The sequence below is a fragment of the Silene latifolia genome, chromosome 2, assembly GCF_048544455.1.
Source record: "Silene latifolia isolate original U9 population chromosome 2, ASM4854445v1, whole genome shotgun sequence".
NCBI lineage: Eukaryota > Viridiplantae > Streptophyta > Magnoliopsida > Caryophyllales > Caryophyllaceae > Silene > Silene latifolia.
In genome coordinates this window covers 176,693,409-176,701,487 of record NC_133527.1, presented here as the reverse complement: position 1 = coordinate 176,701,487, position 8,079 = coordinate 176,693,409, and positions in this window count along the sequence as shown.

The window sequence follows — 8,079 nt, the reverse complement described above, 5'->3', positions numbered from 1 at the left end:
ACTATTAGATTTATCCAGCTCTTTCATGTTGTATTATGTAACAAATTTTGGGATTCATACCATTAATCAGCAAAAAAAAAAACAGAACTGATACGAGGTAATGATTCAATGATTTTAAAGTCGATATTCATAACATTAGATTATTCCTCCCCATATTTTTTTATAGGCTATCGCACACCTATGCAAAAATAATATTTATACCCTAGACAACAAATGAATGTAGTACTTAGGGGTCGAACCCAAAGGAGATGTGAGTTATTAATTAATTGTTATGGATTGAATTTTACCTTGGTAGATTATCGATTGATTGATTAGGTTGAAATGATAAAAACAATGATAAATAAAATGTCTGGAGAGGTCGGCTCACACATGCTAATTACGTAAATGCTTATGTCAAGTTATGAAGTTGATTTTATGGTAAATGTTTAGGCTTAGAGACACCCACCTTACAATTTTAGTGTCAACCATAGACCGGGTCCTAGAGAAACTCTCGTCCATGACTAGGTCATCCTACTACACATGCTTAGTCTAATTCGATTCCGTGTCTCTCGACTTTTAGAACGAATGAACAAACTTAATCAATGAATAAGGCCTTAAACAAAGATTAAACATTAAGGTGCAAACATGTGATAGAAACAATTAGACAATATTAACTTATCCTCATTTTGACATTTATATATTACTTAATCATGCATGGCTTCGCTTACTCCTTAGACAAATGCAACTACTCTAACATGGTGGAAATGTAAATTAAACTAATGATAAATGGAATGGCAAACATAATGAAAATATGAATGAGAAATTACCTTGCAATTGGAAATGGAAATGGAAATGGAAGAACAATACTTGTAATATAAATAACTTGTAAATGTAGATTGTTTTATAACTTGAAATGTAAATAGGAAATGTAAATAACATAAAGTAAATCTAAACTAATCTAAACTAAGAGCTAACCTAAACTAACTACTAAATTTAGAGAAAATTTCTATGTAAAAATGTGTAGAAAGATGGTGCGTAAAAGTGTTGAAGTCTACACCATTTATATAGGAAATGAGGGATGAAACTTAGAGCAAATACAAGGGGTCAACCCAAAATATTTTCTCTTAATTGCTTAAGTAATTGCCTAGAGAATCTCATGGTCATGTTTTAATGCTCCTTTAATCACCCGGTTGAATGCAATATTTGTCATCTTAGAAAGGATCTCTATGTGACTTTAGCATCCTAGACATTTGTTGACTTGTGAATTATGGGCTTGACTTTGCATTTGTAATTCTTCAAATTAATCCATCATTTAATCCATGCAAATCCATGCAAATCTTTCATGTTGGTCCATCATATTTTCTTTAGCTTAGCTCATGCTTCTAGTATTTGTACTTGAGTAGAATTGGGCTCATTTTAGCTCATTTTCCTACAAAACATGAGAAAACATACAAATGGAACTAGAAAGCAAATATTAGCTCATAAGCACTAAAGGTAGTGCATAATACATATAAAATGGAGCTAATCTAAGGGGTAAAAGTATGTAAATTATGCACTTATCACTACTACAAATCCAGGCAACTACAACGCCTCTTTAACAACGATTATTCACGAAAATCACAATAGACGTTGTAGAATGTATGGCGCTAATTTTACTAAAATGAATTACAACGGGTATGGTTATAAAAACCGTTGTTATAAGTTTTAACAACGGGTTACACATGCACAACCGTTGTTAATAATTTGGCGCAAAATTGACGCAAAGTTAGTGTAAAGTAATCACAACGGTTGCTTTTGGAACCCGTTATTAAAACTTATTTGACAACGGTTGTTGATTTACAACCGTTGTTAAAACTTATTTGACAACGGTTGTTCTTTAATAAACGTTGTCAATACCTTCCATACTATAAACCACACAAACACAAGTCTGCTACAGCCACAAAACACAAACCTTAATACACAGACACAAACCAAGCAGACAAACACAAACACAAACACACTTTCTCATCGTCTCTTTCTCTATTTCTCATCGTCTCTTTATCTTCTCGCCGTCACTGTTGATTTCATCGTCTAATTATCAGGTAAATCTCGCCAAATCCTTTGTTGGTTTCATCGTCATTATTTTCTTTTTCTAATTATTTCATTTGCATGTGTATGTGTTAGTTTTTATCGACCATTATGTTATTTCTTTAAGTATTATTCGCTTAATTAGCTAGTAAAACAAATTAAATAAACTAAAACAAAGAAGAAGGAAGATGATATAGAGGAATGCTTGATAAAAATAATATATATATATATATATATATATATATATATATATATATATATATAATACATATATTAAAAAAAAATTACATTAATAAAAATGCAATTCTTATATTTTCATAGAGGGTCTTATTCTCCTCTATGATATCCGTCCTTTCCTCCTTGGCTATTTGGAGGTTCCGTTCGTGATTGCTATATCGTCATATAGCCGCAATCGCTGCTTTGCTCCCGTCAAGCCATCTTCTTTGGCGTCCTTCGGAATGGATCGAGCATCCGCAAGGTAGCTCCTGAAACTTTCCTCAATTTGGAGCAACCGGCGGATGAAACTGTTGTTGTTCTCGATCATAGTAAGAGTCTTAAGGATGATATCATTCATTTTGTTGGAGTTTGGAGTTTGTATTGAAAGATTAAGTAGGGTTAATTTATTTGGAGTTTGTTTTAGCAGTTAGGGTTTGGAGATGTATATAGTGAGATAATGGAATGTTAGTTGAGATAATGCATTTATTTATACTAAGCAATGTGTGGTTTGAGTTATTTTTTAATTAATATATATGTTAGGAAGTTGTGCCATAATCATCATAATATCTCTCAATGCTGCTTCAAATCTTATTACTAACCCTTCTCATTCCATATTGTCCATTCATATGCACAGTGATGACAGTAATAATGCATGCATCGGAATTATAACGGGCCGTAATTATGCATGCATCTAGTAATATTTAATTTAATTTTTATTTATTTTTTAAGAACAAACAACAACGGTTATTTATTAAAAAACCGTTGTCTTTAGTTATAACAACGGTTTTGTATATTACAACCGTTGTTATAACTTTCCCCACAAAATTGAGTCACACTTTCCACAACGGGTTTGTATACTTAAAACCGTTGTTAATAGTTTTAACAACGGGTTCCTTAAGAAAATCAACCGTTGTTAAAACCTTTTACAACGGACGCTTTAACAACGTCCGCTTTTTTATATAACAACGGTTTTTAACCGTTGTTATAGCCTGTATCTGTAGTAGTGTATCATTGTTAAACTTTACTTGGATTATTGTTACAATATTTGTAGACTAGCTTCCGGGAATGAGTGATGAAAATTTGTTGAATGAGAAAGTGGTGGAAGACAGAAATAAAGGCAGATTAAGATAGTACAATGCTTCGTGAAAGAATGAGGTAAGTAGACAAATTTTAGGGTTAGAACTTAGACGCATGGTAGTTGGACGGGAATGTTTTCCACAGGAAGATGACATGTGTAAAGGGAGGTGTTTAGTGGTTCTTGTTTTATATTATATATATATATATATATATATATATATATATATATATATATATATATATATATATATATATATATATATATATAGATAGATTATATTATTTCATAACATTTTGTAGGCAAATCACCCCCATTTTCTCATGTGAAACCGTCTTACAAGACTTATTGAACATCGTACAGTAAAGATTTGCAATTTTAAAATTCTTATGCTTTGTACAAAATTAGTAATTAATCGTATAAATGAAAGATAGTAAGAAAACAAAGGACCGAAAATTTGGATTAAGAAAAGAATACAACCACCTAAAACAGGACTAATAGTTTACATTATAGAACAAGCATTAGGATTATCATCACTGAACATTGTAACATAAGGATCCTGGTTGAATCGAGCAATGGTTCCATTTTGAGGGTTGTCCATGTAATCTACCCTCTTAACATGTACAGCCAAGGGGAGCTTTCTTGTCATAAGCCATCATGGCATATGACTGAGCAACCAGGTTGTACGGGACATATGGCCATATCTCCGCCTTCTTTCCTGTTGATTGCGCCTTCTTTAGTGCTTTGTTCGCCTCTACGTTGTTGAAAGTGATCAAACATTAATTATCGATACTATGATTATCATTAACTCTTGATAGTAGTGGATGAAATTGAGAAGGATTCTCATCCATGAAACATTTAGCATATGAATATTTTATAAATGTAAATCATTTCTATTGTAAAAGATAAGAAAATAAAAAAATAAGAGTGAATAAGGGAGAAACATATGTGAGGATTTTTATATTCAATAAATTAGTATTTTTTATTACTTTGGGTTTTAACCCGTATTAGTTTCTCCAATATATTGTTTATATTTAGTGGAGTTAGTAATTTGTAAGTTCTAACTCCTACATTTGGTATCAGAGCTAGTTTATTAGATTCTTTAATCATGTCTGTCAATTTTTTTCAGCCTCAAGTACCCCGATTAGCAAAAGACCAATATGAAGATTGGTGTATTATAATGAAAGCATTATTTGGTTCCCAAGATTTGTGGGAAATTGTTAGCGATGGTTTTGAAGAACCATCTGACAGTGAAAAAGCTTTATATACGGTTGAAAAAAAAATTGAATTGAAAGAGATTCATAAGAAAAAATCAAAGGACGATATTTTTAATATACGCTGGGATAGACCGAGAAACGTTCACCAAAATATCAAGTGAAACTTCAAGCAAAGAAGCATGGGATTCTCTTGTGACAATATTTAAAGTGGTTGAGCGTTTACGTAAAATTCGTTTGCAAACATTACGAGGAGAATTCGAGGAAATCAAAATGATCGAGAATGAGTTAATTTCAGATTATTTTACTCGTCTCCTTTCAAATATTAATCAGCAAAAACAGAATGGAGAAAATATTGAAGATAACAAGGTAGTTGAGAAAGTACTTCGATCATGCAATAAGAAATTTAATCACATATTACCTGCAATTGAAGAATCAAAAGATATTGATCGATAAAGTATCAATAGAATAAATTCTTGGATCGCTCGAAGTTCACGAGCAAAGAATTCTGAAGCAAAATGAAGGGCCAGCTATGCTAGAGCAGGCACTTGAATCAAAATTTAACTCTAGATAAACAAACTGGCAACCAACGAAGAGGTGGTTTTCGTGGACATGGTAAAGGTCGGGGTAGTTATCAACCCCGTAATCAAAACAATGACAAAAATTTCATTAAAAAAGGATCACGAAGAGGAGGTAAAACTTTCAATGAATGTGGAAATGCAAAGGACGTTCAATGTTTTAGCTGTCAAAAATTTGGGCATTATGCATGTGATTGTTAGCATAAACCAAACAATCAAGGAAATCAATTGAATTTCGCTGAATCATCGCAAAGTAATGAAGATACTCCAACATTTTTGCTAGTACACGGAGAAGCTAGTAATCAAGAAGATATGTGGTTTTTCGATTTTTGAGCTACTAACCACATGTGTGGTATACAAGATTTTTTTATTGAACTCGATGAAAAGATCCAAGGTAATGTAAGTTTGGGAGATTCATCTAAACTACAAGTTGCAGGTAAAGGGAAAATACAAATTATTCTGAAGAATGGAAAAGAATAATTCATTTCAATTGTTTATTATGTGCCTAATATGAAAAATAACATATTTAGTATTGGACAACTAATTGAAAAGGGATATACCGTGCATATTGAAGGTAGTAATCTTATCCTTAAAGATACTAGAACAAGACTCATTGCTCAATAAAAAATGGCGAAAATTCGCATGTTTCCGCTGCAACTCAACATCAATGTACATAAGTGTTACTATGGTGTAATAGAAAATGAGTCATGGAAATGGCATTTAAGTTTTGGGCATTTTGCATTTCAATGGCCTGAAACTTCTCCAGACAAAGAATATGGTACATGGATTGCCAATCATTGAAGACCCTAAACATGTTTGTGAAATATGCACGATTGGCAAACAAGCTAGACTTCCGTTCCAGAAGGGATTCTCACGGAGAGCGAAAGCACCCTTGGAATTGGAACACACGAAAATTTGTGGACCACTGGAACCAATATCTTCGGGAGGTAATCGATACTTTATTACCTTTATCGATGATTATAACAGGAAATTGTGGGTGTATATGTTAAAGGAGAAATCGGCCGCATTTGATACTTTCAAACAATTTAAAGCTCGAGTTGAGATAGAAAGCGGACACAATTTGAAAATTCTTAGGTCCGATCGAGGAGGTGAATATACATCGAATATTTTAAGGAAGTTTTGTAGAAACGCAGGAATTCGACAACAATTTTCAGCCTCATATGCTCCACAACAAAATGGAATTGCTGAAAGAAAGAATCGGACAATTCTAGACATGACAAGAAGTATACTAAAAGAAAACGGATTGCCGAAGCAAATTTGGGCTAAGGTTTTCGCGTGGATAACCCATATACTTAATCGATGCCCAATAAAGAGTGTTAAGAATATGACTCCGCATGAAGCTTGAAGTAGTGGAAAGCTAAGTATCGAACATTTGAGAGTATTTGGGTGTATTGCCTACGCACAAATACCTAAGGCAAAGAGGAAAAAATTAGATGATAAAGGTGATAATGCATCTTCAATGGATACAGTACACAATCCAAAGCTTATAAGTTCTACAATCCAGCCACGGGAAAGGTGATTGAGAGTAGAAATTTATTTTTTAGTGAAGGAGAATCATGGAAATGGGATAATGAGGAAACTGAAAAAGACAAGATTGTATTTGATGAATATAACGATGTTACTGAAACAAGTTTGAAAAAAGGCGCTTTATGGGTTAAAGCAAGCTCCTCGTGCATGGAACTCATGCATTGATGGATATTTGATTCACAATGGTTTTGTTAAGTGTCCATATGAACATGCACTCTATGTAAAAAAGAAAGGTGAAGATGTTCTTATAATTTTTTTATATGTCGATGATCTATTGTTCACCGGCAATAATCAAGATATGTTCGATGAATTCAAGGCTATAATGTTCAAGGAATTTGAAATGACTGATTGTGGTCTTATGAATTTCTTTCTCGGTATTGAAGTAAGTCAATGTGAAGATGGTATTTTCATTTCTCAAAAGAAGTATGCAAAAGAGCTTCTTGAGAAATTTAATATGACCTCATACAAACCTATAAGCACTCCTGTTGCAACAGGGAGAAAGATGACAAAGGTTGGAGAAGGAAAATTTATTGATCCAACTTTGTACATGTAACACCCCCTTCTTACCCGACCAAGGTAATTGGGAGATGTTACCTTCTCGGTTTCCCGAGACGGTAAATCGGAGATACAGTAAAGAAACATTTATTATAAACGACAAGTTTAGTGATTACAAACCATTAACTAATGAATACAATACAACTTATGACCACAATACTCATCTAGCTAACTATACTCGTCTCGTGACTCATCAAGCTCGTCCCGTCTCCCGCGTGCTATCCAAACAACCTGTACTTAACATGCTCCCTATATGATCGGAAATATCATATGGATCGACACAGGCCACCCCGGAACTAGTTGACAATTACATAGACACACAACACGTCAGTTTCAATAAACAAATAAAATGTGACACGATTCAAGTGTGTGAATATGCAACAGGACTCCTAATATGAATGACGCACTATCAACCAACCTCCACTACCACGGTATCGGGACACGCCCAGACATACCGACAACCGCACTGGTACTGGGACACGTCCAGACATACCAACATCACAAATAGGTACCGGGACACGTCCAGACGGGTCCGGAAGCCAACTGGATCCCCTGCCAGATGTCGTGCCTCAAACACACGAGTCCCTTTGGACTCAAGCTTTTAATTTACACATCCCTCTTGGAGTGGGAGTCTCCAAGAGGCGACTTAAGTGTAAGACGGTCTCCCAACCGTCTTACGTCTCCAGAACAACAACAACAACAACAACAACAACAACAACAACAACAACAACAACAACAACAACAACAACAACAACAACAACAACAACAACAACAACAGCAACAACATATATGATAATAACCAATACATGAACCATGTCACACCCAACATATCATAATCATCCTGTTA